The following is a 16587-nucleotide window of genomic DNA, read 5'->3' on the forward strand; positions in this document are numbered from 1 at the left end:
ATTTGCGTATTAATCCGCGAATTGCATGCGAGACGAACCGTGGGTCATGATCTGTATGGATCACGGATCAACTGTGATCCCTTACACCACTAATTAGTATTAAAAAAACCAAAGTGAATTTCACAGAGTATTGCACAGAAATCTTGCCGAAGAACGAAAAAAATAATGGTATTGACCACTGTTATTCGCTCAAACAACAACGAGATTGGAAACGCACCTAATTCACATTTGTTTGTTGTTATTTTGCAAATTTTGAAAAGATTTGCTTCACGTTTGGATGGAAACCCAGTGGCCAGTGTATTTGAGATTTAACACTATGCATTTAAATATCACTTCACATAGAAGACTTCATTCATCTACAGGCTAAACAGATTCTGATACACAATATTACAAAAGCTTTACTACGTCTGTAGTCCACACTACATTATAATTAATTAAAGTCAATGCTCTGCAGAATCTACCCATGTTCATCTTATCAATATCTGTGTACATGTGGATGCACGTACACAAAGAAATATTAATTATGAAAAATAATATATGTAAGGGATAATGTAGAGGCAGCCGGTAGTTATCGGGAAATAAGCCCCGACAGTGTGATCAGGACCCGACGTGAAGCAAAGGGTCTTGTATCACACTGAAGGGGCTTATTTCCCGATAACTACCGGCTGCCTCTACATTATCCCGCTTATTACACGGCTACTTGTCACATAAGAAAAAAACCGGACATGAATATGAATTTGAAATATTTTATTGGCATATTTGTTTTAAATTAACATTTTTATCCTTCCGCGAAACTTTGCACAGATGCATAAAATGATCGTAATACCTTATTAAGATCCTCTGCTTCATACTTGTCTGTCTCCATTTTTTTCTCTTTAACCAGTCTTTGAGAAGTTTTAATGCCCATTCTGTATTTTTTTTGTGTGTTGGCTTCGTAGCTGTCATGCTCTATTTTGTCAAGTTCAGTCTCAGTAAGCTGTCTGTGTCTTGTCGTGGTTGTCCAGTGTTTGTCACAAGATGGCGCCAAACAGTAATCTTTATTGATCTTTATTGGGGCGGAGCGATTTTACTCGTACAAGTAGTACCGGCTATGCGTTATTACTTTGGAGCGGTTATTATTTGAAAAGAACGAACCTGCAAATGTCTCAACTGACCAATCAGAATCAAGCATTCCAGAGAGCCGTGTAATAAGTTTAAATAACATTAGGACTGTACATGGGACAATTACACAACTCATGTGATGATACTGATCTGATGTCCTATGAACCTCTCTCCACACCCCCACACAAACTTAAGTCTTTCTATAGTATTTCCCACGATCACTCATCAGTATGCAAAGGAGACATCAGCTGTCACAAACTTCCCTAAGCACCTTTCCTTGGGGAATCCCAACACCATGTTGAAGTGCATTTCACTTCATGAAGTGGACGAGGGATGTTTATATGGACAGACCAAGGGGCAACCTTCCGATCTCAATCCTGACGCCAACTAAAACTGCAATTCATTGACTGGCCACTAGAAACTGGCTCCAAAAGGGAGTGAATCTCATAGACCCTCTTACTTATTCATTTAGCTGACTTTTATCCAAAGCGACTTACAATTGCTATATATGTCAGAGGTTGCACCCCTCTGGGTTAAGTGTCTTGCTCAGGGACACAATGGTGTGTCACAGTGGATTCGAACCCGGGTCTCTCACACCAAATGTGAGTGTCTTATTTCTTTTTTTTTTGGCTATATAACTAATTTTGCCCTTCATGACAAATAAAAGTTGTTAACGTTTGAATTATGTCGCTCTATATACGTCATCTGGTATAATTTAGATGATTGGCTATGAGCAGTTGTACAGACACAGTTAATAGACATTTGTTGCGCCCAATAAACGGCTCTAGGCGTTCGTAAACCACGCCTCATATACGAGAAAATAAGCATAGGGTTCCCAGACCACGTCTCATTCTCTATGAAACTGGTCTGGTGTTTAATCCCATATATTCCGGTTAATTCCCATATATTCTGGTTAATTCCCTTGAAAGTTTTAAAATCCTTGAAAATTCCTGAAATTTTTCAACCCTAACTACCTGTGATTGGCACAGGTGGCAGCCAATGAAAACCCTGTCTCACAGATCACATGACAGGACAGAGATCTGTCAGGCAGCAGATGGTTGCGTGAATGAAACTGGGTTCACAGTTTGTGTGATGATTGAACTCATCCTCAGCTCCTGAACGTCAGCAGTCTAAAAACGGCCAAATAAACAAGAACTGAAAGAGCTGTGTGACATCACAAGCTTTAATAAACAAGATAAATGCATACAGGAGGCTCTACAGATAATGGAGTCTGAGAAACTACCAAAGATATATAGTCAACAAAATTGTGTTTACATTGAGAATAATTCCACAGCTACTGATTAGTATTTGCATTAGTTGGCTAGCAGTGTGTTTTTGTCTCTAAATGGGTTGCGATCAACACAAAAATAACATGCATAGGATTCGTTGCTTACAGTGGCATCTGCGATGACTATAAACGGGCACACGTTACAAATGAAACAGAACTGAGCTCCAGCCTGGCTTGATATTCGGTCCTCAGAGCGAAATGAGACGCCAATTCATGTTACAGCTCAATTACAACAAAACAAAAGGATCAATATTTATTTTGGATCAGAACATGTTGACTCTGCGCTTGGACATCTTGCACGTCGCTGTCATAAGCTGTGTGAGTCATGACAATATGTCCAGTAAGTCACATCTTTACAATCGCTCAGCTGTTAAACGCGTCATTCATCTCATTAATATTCATGAGGAAATCTGGGCACTTTTACACATTTTCAACAAGCCAAAAATCTACAAACAGGTGTGTAAGCATCAATTAACACACGCAAGCTACCCAACAGTGCCCTTTATTTCTAAGAGATCTGATTCATTACAAGAGAGAAAGTGAAGGATTAAAGCAAAAGGAAATGAGTGTAAATATGAGTGAATGAGCGCTGTGTGTTATTAATAGACACAGAGAGATTTTCTCCATTTCTCTTATTTTCTTCTCATCTCTGCTGAGAATTCAACCCCTCTTTCTTTGTTTCTATCGCTCACTGACGCTCTGTTCTAGCACACGGTGTTCAAAAATAACCCGCGTGTGTGTGTGTGTGTGTGTGTGTGTGTGTGTGTGTGTGTGTGTGTGTGTGTGTGTGTGTGTGTGTGAGAGACTCGATGGAAATGTGCAGGGGTGGCTCGAGCTCTGCGGGAAAACACACATTTATCTGCAAATGGGGAGGATGACTGATAGATTCACAATAAAAATGAAGCAACACTTTGGCTATTATCTGGCCAGTCAAGTTCAAGTGTGCTATCCGTTTCATTTTAAAGCTCTTTTATTCCAGTTTATCGGTTTGTGTGATAAATGATTTCCTTTTGATGAATGTAAAAGCATCAAGATGAAGAGGTTTTAATAGTATCTCTGATTTAGGAATAGGGTTGCAGGGTTTAGTTTCTGATAAAGTTAAGGGTAAATGTCTGGAAACTTTACATGGGAACTTAATCTGGGGACTTTTGGAAATATGTCATATTGGAAACTTTATGGAAATTATTTGGGAATTTTGGGAATGTATGTAAACTTTATCATATACAAGCATAAATAAACATTTAGTTTGGTCGTAAGCAGACATGCAAGCAAGGTAATACACATTTTAAAAATGATGTTTAAAAATATATGTAAGTTTTGAACGTGTGTATCGTTACAAAACATTTTTATCTTAAAGCAACACTATGTAGTTTTTTAACCTTTAAATAATGTCTCTAAAATTATTTCAGTGATAGAACAACTTTTAAATGGACAAATTGTACTGTTGCTGCAGCCTGAGCAGCCTCCTAGCTGCTACAAGCACACTCTGAAAGTGGCGGTGGAGGGTAGAGCACACAGCCCCGCCCCTCCCCCTGCCTGCAAAAGAGTGTCTGATATCAGGCACTGTTGCGCTTTTCAACCACATGGGGGAGCTGTAAGTCATTTTTACATGGAAACTACATAGTGTTGCTTTAAATAAATTGTTCTTTGTTTTTAATACTGTTCTCAAATTTTTTATTCATCAAAAAATCCTGATACTTGCGCTCATCAAGCCGGGATTTATTTTAATCAAAAAATCTTCAGAAATTACTTTAGTAAGCAGTGTGCATGTGCTGTTCAGGGAAGAAATTCAACTTACATTTTTTTGTTTTAAACAACATTATGTTGCAAGATTTTTTAAAAAACTATATTTAAATTCCCTTTTATAAGCAACTCTGGATTTTTTTTTAAATTCCCATATATTCCTGCTAATTCTCATGGAAAGTTTCTAGCCTTGAAAATTCCAAGAATTTTGCGACAGTATTTAGGACAGTGGTTACCAACCCTGTTCCTGGAGATCTACCCTCCTGCCTACTTTAGATCCAACCCTGCTTCAGCACACCTGCCTCCAATTTTTGGGAAGCCGTGAAAAGCATGATTGGCAGCTTCAGGTGTGTTTCATTAGGGTTGGAGGTGAACTCGGCAAGAAAGTAGGTCTCCAGGAACAGGGTTGGTTACCCCAGATTTCCACAAAATGAGGAGCGGCTGCAGATCGGCTCCGCTGCGTTACGGCTCCGCACTCCACAGTACGCCAACATTTTTTTTTTTAAAGAAACCTTAATTCGCTCACTTCAGGTGAATACAATTACTTTGAAAAGTAAATGCGAATAATGGAAGATGTAAATGCATTTGCAGAATAAATTCTGACGTAGTGAACATTAAACCGACGTGACTGATTGACCGTCGTTGTCTATGATGTATGGAGCTTGATGTCGTCTTAATGCCCTTGCTGTTAGTGCCTGCATCAAAAACTCTGCATTCCTTCTTCTGTGCACAACACTCAGTTTGACCATTAACCCTGGAGAACCCAAGAACCTTTCTCTTAGCATCAATTAACATTGGCCAAATTTGACCCGTGGGTTCTCCAGGGTTAAATCTGCACTGCTAGTTGATTTATAACTTGCCTAATCGTAACTAAATGCAGTCCTTTCTAAATTTTCTAAGCGTGTCTTGTTTTATTTACTGTTGGTTACTACAGTAGGTTACAAATACCAATGTTATTCCCTCAAACAACTTGATGGAAACGTACCTAAATCACATTTGTTTGTTTTTCTTTTGCGAAGATTGAAAAAATTGCTTCCCGTTTGGATGGAAACCCAGCTTATGATCCAAAAATCACTTCTGAAAGTTCATGAAGTGAAAGGAGACATTTACCAATTTAAAGACCAAATACTAACTGTCAAAAACAGAGAAACATCACATCTATATTTCCAGTTAGTAGCAGAGAGACATCCTGGGTCGGACCGGAGGTGAACTCCCTCATAAGCAGTTTTTTGGAAATTTCCCACAAGTACCATTTTCCCAGCCTCCTCCTGATGTCCGTTATCAATCCGACCCTGTGTGTTCTTATCACCCCCGCTCATGACACATACACACATGAAAGACGGTGGTCCTAAAGCGATCCACCCTCAGAGAGGGGGATGAAGACACAAGGACACAGTAAAAGGGAATTCCTCATTACCTCAGCAAATGCCCTGCCTCCCTCGGCCGCCCGCCCGCTGTCTCTATATATCGACCTGAACACGAGTGGGCAGACAGCGAGCTCTCACAATACTGCAAACACACACACACACACCCACGACTGACTGACTGACCGCTCATCATCTATAGCAATAAAATAATGCTCACGACTAAGAACACAGAAGACAGGCATTAGAGGGGCAGCATCTTTTATACTCGTGGTTTAATTGAGTCGAAATCATTTTAAGAGAGGAAACTACCCAGACTGAAGAACACAATATCTATAAAATATCCTGCAAGAGAGGTACTTTCAGATTTCACATGCAAAAACTGCCCCATTTAAACCCATAAGAGCAATCCTGCATTCCAAAATATGAATTGCAACCAAACTAAAACGAAACATTTTGTAGCTCACCGTGACGTCAGTAAATGATGTCAAAACCAACGGCACATGAGAGAGAGGTGCAGTGGCATCAGCACTCACCTTCACACATTCATGCATTCATAAAAATGCTTACACAAACTTTAGCCCGTCTCTTACAAACTCTCTGACCCATTTTCTTTTTTTTAGCAGCAGCTGGCCGTCAGAGACATGATGACTACATCTCCCACAATGCACTGGAGGTTTTAGTCATACTTTCAAGGATAATATCCTCATAAAGTAAGAGACAGTTAAGAAGACATCTGTGAGAGATACGATCGATGTCATGACGAAAGTATTCTGTTAAAACAAATGCATGCAGATATGCAGTACACACACTCTTACTGTATTCAGTGATGTGATTCCTGCGATCCCTGCAGCATCAGTTGCTTGCGGTTCTGACATGCATCACAGGCGGCAGCGAGCACATTTCAGTCCACGCTAACAGAGAAGAGACAGACCTACACCTCTCTTCTCTCGCTTCGTGCCTGACGCCCCCCTGCTTTTTCTGAATGAAGCACAGACAATCTCTCTCTCTCTCTCTCTCTTTATCCCCAAACACGAGCATGCGCTCATTTGCCTCTCTTCCTCGATCGCCCACCACGCTCCTTCACTCGTCGTCACCTCTCTCTCTCGCTCGCTCTCAGAGCAACAGTAAAACTGATGAAGATCTTAGCACTGAAGCTAGTTCACACACACAATAGTTCACTGACAGATTATTGACAAAAACATTAACAGTGAATGATAATGATAAATGAAATCATCTCGACAATCATCTTCAGATGGCACTGGGATGTATAGCCAATCAGAAGAGCCTTTGCCTGGCAGGTTTTGTGACAGGGAAGCCTAAGTTAAGTCTTGAAGGTGGTAGCCAAAATGGCGAACATCTCTTCCTACACCTGTAAATTCAGTGTTTCTAAAAGTTCAGCATGATGAAACTGATGGACACTGATATTGGCCTGACTGAAGCACCACATGTGACCTAAGCCTGAATTACTATTATCTAAAGCCCTATTCGGACGGTAATTGTTTCTCGTGGGGACGTAAGGTATTTTTCGTCATTTACAGGGGTTGTCAGTGATTTTATTGCTGTCCGAATCCAGAATGTCAGTGTGTTTTTCCACCACCTGCGTAAAAATTCCCAGCCGAATTACATACTGTTTTTTGACAAACTCCAAGGTCGTGTGGTTGTTTGATTAACGTCCGAATCCAGATCTCAGAGTTTATAAAAGGGGATCAATGTGAAAGTCATTCTGCACTTCCTTTTAAACCACTGAAAAGCACCGTATGGTCACACGCTTTGTGTTTATTCTGCATCAGTGAAGCGTCTTTCTATGTGATCATTTTAAACATTCACATCTTCAAACTGAAATGATGAGAAACAAATTTTCATCATGACTCCATACAGCGATATAAATAAAAAGCAGCAACAAGTGCGAAATACAATTGTGCAATGTATTTAATTACGCAACATTATTCCATATATAATCAAGTGTCCAGGTCATGTGAATGATTGTGAAATGAACCACACATCCAGAAACATTTCCAGGTGTTTCGAATAATAAAATCACATCCACCGTGAATTTATCTTCATCCGAATGCATGAGTTTTATTACGGAGGAGGCATGCAAATGTAGTTTTACAGACATCCTCACGAGAAACAATTACCCTCCGAATACGGCTTAGAGAGATTGTGAAGTGTGTGTAAAGCTGAAGGAGAAGTGTCGTCTGCCCATCTAAACATGTCAACAACATCTCTGACAGGTGAATCAAGCAAACAAAACATGAATAAGATCATAGCTAGAGCTGGGTATTAAATCTCCAATTTGGTGATTAAATTAAATTTCAAGTTTTGCAGACTTTATTTGGTGTGTTGTCACTTAAAGACCAGCATGTAATGTACAGATCCAGTATACTACTGTTACACGCATTTTATTTCTGAATTTTTTAAACCTAAAACACGTGCAAATGATGTCGCACTGCCCTCAGCATCGTTCACGCTGACCCCCAGGCACTCCTTATTGTCAAGCCAAGCCCTGCCTCTGAAGTAAAGCAAGCACATTAACAATCGATTCAGGGATTTCCCAAATCAATATTATTTTGTTAAATTAAAGATAGATTAAAATTGAAAAAAATAGTAGATTATAAAAGAAACTTGAGATGAAAACATAAATTAAAAAACGAGTTTATAAACCTGTCTTAAACATAAAGCCACGTCAAATGTATTAAAATAAAAATTGTAAACACTGACTGCAAGATGATGACACAAAATATAAATCTTCATTAATGACTGCATGTCTTTCATTCTGTAGGCTATATGGGATGTCTGCTTATAGAATAACACTATAGAGGGAATCCTGGTCATGACAACAGTTGTCAGGCTAGCGTAGCTCTTTAGTGAAGATCAATAGAAACTGGAGATGTGTGTTCATATTGGGGCTGTCAGCTTCTTCTGCTTTCACGGTCTATCTATAGACAAATGTATCAACACATCCTTTAGCCTTCATCTGCTTGCCTCGTCTTCCTCACTAGCACTGACTCAACATCTACCTTTTAAAAGGGATAAATGTTATCTTGACAACTTACTCAAAGGGTTTTTTATGGTCCTAACAGTGTGATGTGCTTTAGCATACTTAAACATTTACCCTAAAAGGATTTACATATAGCTTTCTAAAAAAAGGTTTCATAAATGGAATTGCAAAAAATGTTTTCAAACAGGTTTCTTGTCACAAATTAATAAACTACTTTCACTGCATTATTATTACTTATACACTCTTAGACCTTTTAAACAATTAGTTTGTCATGATAGATTTAGATTTAAATTTAAATGCAAAATATTGGAGTAAACTCTGGTGTCCCGCTCATAAGACAGCACCAGTTAAAGAGTTAAACAAACAGAATAATGCTTTAAAAGCACAACAGAGACAAAATATTGACATCTTAAGCCAACCTTTAAGATGCATAAGGTCTAAATCTACATCCAGTCGCAAGCAGACCCAGTTACCCCTCATAAGAGCCTTAATTTTCAGTCTTTCCCCAAGTCAATGCCATCCAACAACCATTAATAATTCACACGCAGAAATCCAGAGAGAGAGAAAAAGAGAGAGAGCGCGCAAGGAGAAGAAAGCAGGACTACACGAGCAACAGCAAATGAGGCCGGGAAAGAAAAAAGAGAACAACAGATGAAGAGAAAAAGCGGGAATTAGAAGAAGGAAAGTGTGAGATGAGGAGGAGAGAATCACACAGCATCATGGATCCGGGAGGCAGAGATGAGCGAGCGAGAGAGAGAGCGAGGGAGGGAGGTGCAGCACATGCTCCAGCAGGCGTCTATAAATAGCTCTTCAAATCTCTGTAGAAAAAACACACAGCATACTGCCTGCACTGCTGCAGTCAAATCCACACATAAGCCCACCATAACAACACGCAGAACAAGTGTTTGTGTTCATCATCTTCAGATATAACACACACAAAACGACAACAAGATACAACCATTTATCATTATAACATCCTCAACTCATTCACTTTTTATATTACTACAAATACATGTATGTATATATAAACACATCAAATCATTTTATTCCTTAGTAGGGACAAAATCCAGATTTAATATCAATTCTAGGATTGCAAAGGAAGAGAAAATTTCCATGGGAACTTAACCTGGGAAATTTTGGAAATATTGGAAAAATTCCACATTGAATTTATGGGAATTATTTGGAAATTTATATAAATCACATTCAACATAAATAAACATTTCTTGACTGATTTATTTGTAAGATGAACTTTAACTTAATTCTTTCATTGAGTGACACAAAAGCATAATAATCATTATTATAGTTATTATAATAGTGCTAAGCTTAGATTAAGATATCTGATTTATTGGCTAGTTAACACATTTAAGTATTTGCTAGTTAATTTGTTAAAATGCAACAAGTGTGGTTTGGAAATGCATTTAATATCCCGTTTTAGGTGATATATGGAGGATTTTTATTTTAGGGGGAGTGTGTGTGAGGGTCATTTTTAGACTTTATAATACTTTATTGATCTCACCTAAATGTTTTCTTAGTTAGTGTATTTGTCTTTACAATGGTATAATGTTGCACATTAGCTTACACACAAGACAAGGAAGTTTTAAACGAATTAACGTAATTTATGTGAATACATGCAATGATGGATATTTTGACATTACTTTTGTGCGCAAGTAATAATCTGTGATGATGTGACTGAAAAATGTGCAGGGTAGAAATTTAACTGAAATTGCATTATATCTTGTAGTTTTTAACAAAATTATGCTGCAAGATTTTAAACTACATTTAAGTTTCCTGTTATAAACAACTCATTCCCAGTTTATTCCCATATATTCCTGTTAATTCCCATATATTAGCGGTGCCTGTGGTAGTTTGTTTAAACAGATACCCTCAGTTAAATGTTCACAGTGACTGACACAAAGGGGCTAGGCCTTAGTTATATAAGGATATTTAAGTCGTTTTTATAAACATACCTTACAAAAAACATTACTTGGGTACATTTTTTTAAGTTATGTCAGTGCTGATCGATCAACTTTACCAGCACGGCTTGAGGAGAACGTAACAGATTGGTAAGTTAAGGATACTAAAACATTAAAACCATGTCTGCATTTGTGATTGTAGAAACAACAAACAACAAGTGCCAGTCTGCCCTGCACAAAACTTGTGTTTGAATCATGATTTGGTCAGTAGTAAATAGGGGTTAAAGATGAAGGATTTGGTTCATTAGTTGTTGGTATTTGGGCTGTGAAGTCATTGGGATGCTTTTGGACTAGTTGTGAATGGTCATTGAGCTGGTTTTGTTATGCAGATCTGGCAAACAGAGCAAATAAGTGAAAATTGAAAATGTGATTTCAAAAAAGTGCAGATGGATGAAAAATTTCTACAAAGGCTCACATTGAAGAACACAGATGCAAAAATCTCAATGACGACTGCAACCTACCAAGAGCAGCAAAAATAAACATAGGGTTGAAGACTTTGGGCGCTTAAATAATGGCACATTGCCAGGAAATTGACAAGCGCAAACCTTAGTAAATCATGTTTCATGACTCATTTAAATACCCCCCATGTATCCCATGAAAAAGAAAATTTCTTACAAACGCATATGCAATAGGGTCAGTTGCAAAAATATGTATTTTTTTTAATGCCAAACAGGTATAGAATCGGTAGCCAAAAGACCCAAAAAACAAACTAAAAATTCAGAATAGACCATAATATTCAACACAATAACCATTTAGCAATGTTATGCAATAATATGTTGGTTTAAGAAATCTTCAATAATCATCTCAGATTAAAAGCCTCTTCTCTCAATATACTGGCAATCAAGTGGATGTAAAAAGCCTAAACAGATTGAAGCTGAAACACTAAACTCCTAAATTAGGGTCAGCAGGACACAGAACAGATTGAGATCAGCAGTATTCATCACTGACACGCACACAACACAACAGAAAACACTGATAATTAAGCGTTTCTGTACTTACACCAGCCACACTCGTGAATAATTCAGCAAAGATTGATTTTCCTATTTCTGCACTTGTTTGCTAAAAGAAGAAGCCCCATGCTACGTACAGTATGAGCTGCAACACAAACCAAACATCTTGAACACTTGACAACCTGTTGACACCTGGACATTCAGGTTTATATTGTTGAGAGACATCGTACAGATTATATTACACATTACATAACATTACAGATTTAAGACCATAACTCTATTTAGACCATGCAAAGTTCATAAACAGACCAACATTTAAGGCCCATCAGCCTGTTCCTATTCAAGGACTCAAGATGTTCTACCCTCCTGAAACCATCAAAGCTTTAAACAGGCTTTCTTTTACTACAGTAGGTTAACAAATGACATCTCTTAAAGAAAACAAGCCATGTTTATTTTATAGGGACCAGCCAATCAAAACATTCAATCTTTTCATGTACAAAACAAACAACATGACTTTCCTCAATGAAACACCAAAGCTGACCTTTAGCAGAAAACCAGGAGCTGATGATGCTCAGCAGAAGAAAGTCCAACAAGTTTCATAAGACATGAGGAGAGGAAAACAATGTCCAAATGTTTATTTGTGAGCGAACTATTAACAGGGCTGTCAAAAGATTAATTGTGATTAATCACATACAAAAAAGTTTGCTTTGCATAATATGTGTGTGTGCATTGTGTGTCAACATTTTGTTAACATAAATACACTCACATGCATGTATAAGCATATACATAAACAAACATATACATTTATACAACAGTTCTTTCTGGTTCTCAAATCTGATAGTCGTGATATATTCTACTAGTATTGTAACAGTAACCGCTTCACCATTTCGTATAATTCACATATCATACCGCCACTGATCATGAATGAGTGAGGAAGGCGTGAAGCACTTGAACTGACGGTCGCTCTATCTGTGACTGTAAAGAACAACAGAATCTGTGTTCGCTTGCTTTTTAAAACGCATCTCTCCGTGTATGCACTTTTGAGTGCACTTACATGCGCGTACACAGACAGACAGACAGAGGACGGATTCCAAATGCTGTAGCATAAAAAGGCACTTTACGTAAACTTAAAATTATGTTGCTTTTTAGCCAAATGATTTGAATGGTTTACCAAAAACTGCTCACTTTAGTTAGCCTGGGTGCCAGCCGATCTTAGCCCCGCCCACAACATTTTGAGAACGGGAAGATCGGTCTGGAGTTTCTTCGTTGAGGAGCTACTATGCTAGACCCAAGGCTGATCGAACCAATCAAATTGTCAGGGCGGGCTTTATACGATGATGGACAGATGATCAACAGTAACGCAATGAATCACGTCACCAAAGAGCGCGTGTGTTTAATCTGTTTAACGAAATGGCTGCCGCTGTAGAATTCAGATGTGTGGATTCTGACATTGAGTCTGTTCTAAAAGATATCGACAGAGCATTGATTTTAAAAGAGGAACAGAGAATCCTCTTTTAGAATCCTCAAGAAATTGGTATCACAGCGATGCAACTCGGCGTGCATGACAAGAAGGATATAATTAGCGGTCGTTGCCAGCTTCTTTTCGGAAGCCCGGAATCGTGGTTGCTGAATAAGTGGAGGGACATGCTAGGCTCCGATATTTTCAAGCCAACGTAATGGTCGTCATGGATGAAGTTCACCTAACGTACAAATGGTAAGAGATAGTCTTACTGTATGACTTAGTAAATACTTAATGTTGTGATATAAACGAAATGTTGTAAACATAGTAGGTGTTGATGTACGTTCGCTAACTCAGACTTAGTATAATCACAATGTTAGTGTCATTGTAGCGAAATAACTAGCAGTTCGGTCAGGCTGCAAAAGACGTAATTTCAACATACTCCGTTGCTCTGATTGGTCGTAGGTCTATCCAATTGAGTGCAGAGGCATTTTTCAGTTGAGACACGCCTCATAATTATAGCTCAATGGAGCGGTATCAGACTCAAATTCTGACTAGAAATGAGTATGGCAACGTCAGGCTACACTTTAATGCCTTTTTGCGGTCAATTTTTTTTTAAATCACTTGAGTGTTAACATTTGCAAACACGAGCAAATAATAAACGTTCAGTTTAAATTTACCTAACCCTAACCCTAACCATGGGGCGGCAGTGGCTCAGTGGTTCATGTAGGTTGTCTACAAATCGGAAGGTTGGTGGTTCAATCCCCGGCTCCACCTGACCAAGTGTCGAGGTGTCCTTGAGCAAGGCACCTAACCCCAGCTGCTCCCGACGAGCTGGATGGCGCCTTGCATGGCTGACACCGCCGTCGGTGTATGAATGTGTGAGTGAATCGGTGAATGTGAGGCAACATGTACAGCGCTTTGGATGGCCATAGGTCTGTTAAAAGCGCTATATAAATGCAGTCCATTTACCATTTAAATTTGATATTAATTCACAAATCGCATGCGAGCCGAACCGTGGTACACCACCAGGAGAAATCTCATGACATCTGAGAAGTTTACCTTTTTAACTTTAACATTTAACTTTTCACTTAAATTGTGTCTCGATGGTAACATTGCATAAGAATACATACAAACAGCCTCAGGCAGAAAATATGTTTAAGTGACTGAGGGCGAAGCACTGGCCTGACAATACTGTTTAGTGTTTACAGGCCCCAGCGTCTTGGGCCATCGGGCAGTCCTTTATGTTGAGCCCCGGCTTGGCATTGAACTTTATAATTTTGCAGGCAGAAAGTATGCTCTAACAGCAACCTTAGACCATCTAAAGTAAAAAAAAAAATGGGATCATAAAAAACAGGCACTTTAAGAAAGATTTTATTTATGTGTACTCACATAAATATATTTTTTCTTATATGTATACATGTATGTGTGTATTTATATATACATAATTATATACAATACACATTTTATGCAATAGACAACTTTTATTTTGTGTGAGATTAATCGCGATTTTTCTTTTGACAGTGGTGTAAAATAAATGATTGAATTAAAGCTCACATTGTAAGCAAACTATCAAAAACTTTGAATTCTTTTAAAAGTTGCAATAGCATCAACAAGTGCTCACAACATCATGTTCATTAAAACAACAACAAGTCCTTTATGAAAACGTACTGTGGTGGTACTATGGTACAGTTGTTGCATCCGATTAATTCCACAGATCACCGTGGGATCGTAAATGACTTTAAATAATACCATGGTATTACCACGAGCGAAATCATTGTGATATCGCCGCGATACGCGTTGTGTTTGTGTGTGAAAAGGCAGCTAGCTGTCCGGCTAACGCACCTGCTATCGGTTAAATCCTGACAGCCCTGTGTGAGTTTACTGTGAAACATCTCTCGTTAGAAAGACACGTCACCCACACACTGTAAAAACACGGTCATGGAGGTAAAAACGCGGTTGTGTGGCTAAACACCATCGGCTAACATCGCAAACCTCTTGAATAAGCGCGATGTTTAAAAACTTAAACGCTCCGCCAAACGGTGCGAGCGTTCTAACGCGACGCGGCACATTCAGAACGCTGCATTTAAATAACATAGAGTAGCGATGGCAGCAAAAGCACGACGCGCGCTTTGTTGCTTATTATTGAAATATTCCGGATTTTTTGCTTTGTTCGCGGTCAGTGACGATATAATTTAACGTCATTCTGCCGCTGATGCGTAATTTTAGCTTTCCAAGCGTTAACTAACCACTAACACAAACCGATACCTGCGCCGACATAAGCGACTCACTTACCGTTTAATCCTTTGCGTTCATTCAATCCGGTGGAATACAGCAGGCGTGAGATGCGTCAGGACGCGCGTCGTGGCGTTTTCGATGATTTACACTGAATTGTTGTGACACAATATCGCTTAATTAACTAGCCTTAACTAGCCTGTGGCGGCTAAGCGAGCCCAAGCTAAGTCAGAATGACAAACGGCCCCCTCACGAGCTCGTAGCGACATTACTGGCGCTTAGGATGGACTGAGTTTAAACGGACAACCCCGCGGAAACACATACCGACCACCCGGTAACTGAAAAACGACAGCCCGCTGCCGCTTAATGCCGTTAAATGTCCACCAAACACGAGCTCTCGTGAACCCGACTGTCAACAGCGCGCGGTGATCAAACTAGAACTTGAGTGGGCGGGGCCGTGACGTCACATACACGTTGATATAAAGGCAGATCAGCGTACATTTAGTTACATTTAGTTTTTTATTATTTTACATTTAATTTGACAAATTTCTGCTAAAATACAAGAAGTATATTTCAGACTCTTGTGTTTTTTGTAATGTTAACAACAAAGAAACTATTGTACATCTTTTCATTTGGTTGCATATACTACTAGATTGATATTTAACATTTATTTAAATTATTCTGTGGGGGAATCTAAATACAGAAAAAATATGGTTTTTTTATTTTATGGAGAAAACGACTTCTTTAAAAGTCATATTTTCTTTTTAAATCTTTTTATTTTGTATAGTAAGTTTTATATTCATAAATGCAAGTGGGCTCAGATTAAGCCCAGTATTACCCAATTTTAGGTTCAAATGATTTATTTTGAAACACTTAAAGGACTTTCAAGTCGTAAAGATATGCAATATTACAATGCGTTAATTTTCTCCTTTTCAAAGTATTATACTCTCCTTAGCCTATTCTTATCAATATTTGTTGAATTTTTATTTTTGTCCTTTTTCTTTAAATTGTATTCGTTTTACTTCAGCTGTTATTTTCACAACTATAACGACTGGTTAAATATAGTTTACAATCTATGTATAATGGCCTAAGAAAATCAGCATACATAATGTAAATGTAGATGTATATGCTAAGGGTTAAATATAATGAAGGATAAAAATAGAGAAGCTGTCATTTATTTATTGTTGTTGATGTAATATATATGAAACTTTAAGCCCGATATACCTTTAGGACATGAATTTGTTTAGTTTAGTTTAGTCTGATTTGTTAGTCTAACAAATAAAAGAAACTGAATTGTTCAGTCTGGAAATCAGAGTGAATCTAAAAGCAACATTAGTTCTGCTCTTTACTGCGTTAAAATGGGCACATGAGGGAAAAACTGGGTACACATTATGCGCATTACGTCACTGTTCTATGTGTTCTTTTCTAAGTAAACAGAAGATGTCGCTCTTTCATTGCTTGAGTTTTGTA

General features: G+C 38.4%; 1 protein-coding gene across 9 annotated transcripts in view; it reads right to left on the reverse strand.

Moving 5' to 3' along the window:
- r3hdm2 (R3H domain containing 2) overlaps nt 1-15555 on the reverse strand; it is a 41272-nt gene extending 25717 nt beyond the window's left edge. For 7 of the 9 annotated variants that reach the window (XM_065272507.2, XM_065272512.2, XM_065272514.2 and 4 more), the window contains exon 1: nt 15178-15555. The gene's annotated coding sequence lies outside the window, so the exon portion shown is untranslated. Of the gene's footprint in view, nt 1-6314; nt 6491-15177 lie in introns of those variants that run through there. The other 2 variants (XM_065272510.2, XM_065272509.2) reach the window with 1 other exon arrangement.
- Nucleotides 15556-16587: the final 1032 nt, after the last annotated feature.

Source organism: Paramisgurnus dabryanus, chromosome 7 (genome assembly GCF_030506205.2).
Source record: "Paramisgurnus dabryanus chromosome 7, PD_genome_1.1, whole genome shotgun sequence".
NCBI lineage: Eukaryota > Metazoa > Chordata > Actinopteri > Cypriniformes > Cobitidae > Paramisgurnus > Paramisgurnus dabryanus.